This window comes from Theropithecus gelada, chromosome 7b (genome assembly GCF_003255815.1).
Source record: "Theropithecus gelada isolate Dixy chromosome 7b, Tgel_1.0, whole genome shotgun sequence".
Taxonomy (NCBI): domain Eukaryota; kingdom Metazoa; phylum Chordata; class Mammalia; order Primates; family Cercopithecidae; genus Theropithecus; species Theropithecus gelada.
The window spans coordinates 26,791,214-26,792,218 of NC_037675.1; the positions used below are offsets into that span (position 1 = coordinate 26,791,214).

The 1,005-nt window shown below is 38.7% G+C and overlaps 1 pseudogene across 1 annotated transcript; it reads right to left on the minus strand.

Moving 5' to 3' along the window:
• Positions 1-204: 204 nt before the first annotated feature.
• On the minus strand, positions 205-700 carry LOC112629109 (annotated as a pseudogene). Its single transcript, XR_003120533.1, has one exon. The product of XR_003120533.1 is annotated as a 60S ribosomal protein L32 pseudogene (transcript).
• Positions 701-1,005: the final 305 nt, after the last annotated feature.

The window sequence follows — 1,005 nt, forward strand, 5'->3', positions numbered from 1 at the left end:
GTTTTCTAAATTTAAGTCAAGAAAAAAATTCTACCTTAAGACTAAAATGATTCAAGAAGAGCTTATCTAATGTGGCATTAATGTCAACAGAATATTTAGCATGTAAAAATCTGGATTTCAGTAACAATGATTTTGTGGAAATAAAAGTAGTAAAACTACATTTTTCTGAATAAACATAATTAATGATTTTATATGTCTTTTTTGGGCAGTTTTTACATTTATTTAAACAGAAAACGTGCACATGAGCTGTCTACTCATTTTCTTCACTGCGCAGCCTGGCATTGGGATTGGTGATTCTGATGGCCAGTTGGGCAGCTCTTTCCACGAAGGCTTTGCGGTTCTTGGAGGAAACATTGTGAGCAATCTTGGCACAGTAAGATTTATTGCACATCAGCAGCACTTCCAGCTCCTTGACGTTGTGGACGAGGAACTCCCGGAAGCCAATGGGCAGCATGTGCTTTGTTTTTTTGTTGCTCCCATAACCAATGTTGGGCATCAAGATCTGGCCCTTGAGTCTTCTACCAACCCTGTTGTCAACACCTCTGGGTTTCCACCAGTTATGCTTAATTTTGACATATCGGTCTGACTGGTGCTGGATGAACTTCTTGGTTCTCTTTTTGACGATCTTGGGCTTCACAAGGGGTCTGAGGGCGGCCATGATGCCGAGGAGGAGATGGCTGCCACCTCCGTAGGCAGCGCCGAGGAAATTATATCTCATTTTATGTGTTGGATCCACTGTTTATGAATAGAACCTCCTGACATACGTAATCTTACATATAAAATAAATATTCTGTTTTGTAATTCAAATTTTAGCCTTACCACTCGAGTATTTTATATTAATGAGTTTATCCTAACATGGTACATTGCAACACGGCTTATTGCCGTGAAATTCACAAGTTTTCTATTTTGAATCCAAGAACAAATGAAAATGTCTTTTCAGACATTTGTTTTATTGTGGACTGTTATGGAAGATACCGGTGAGCATGCTATTGTATGAATCTTTAG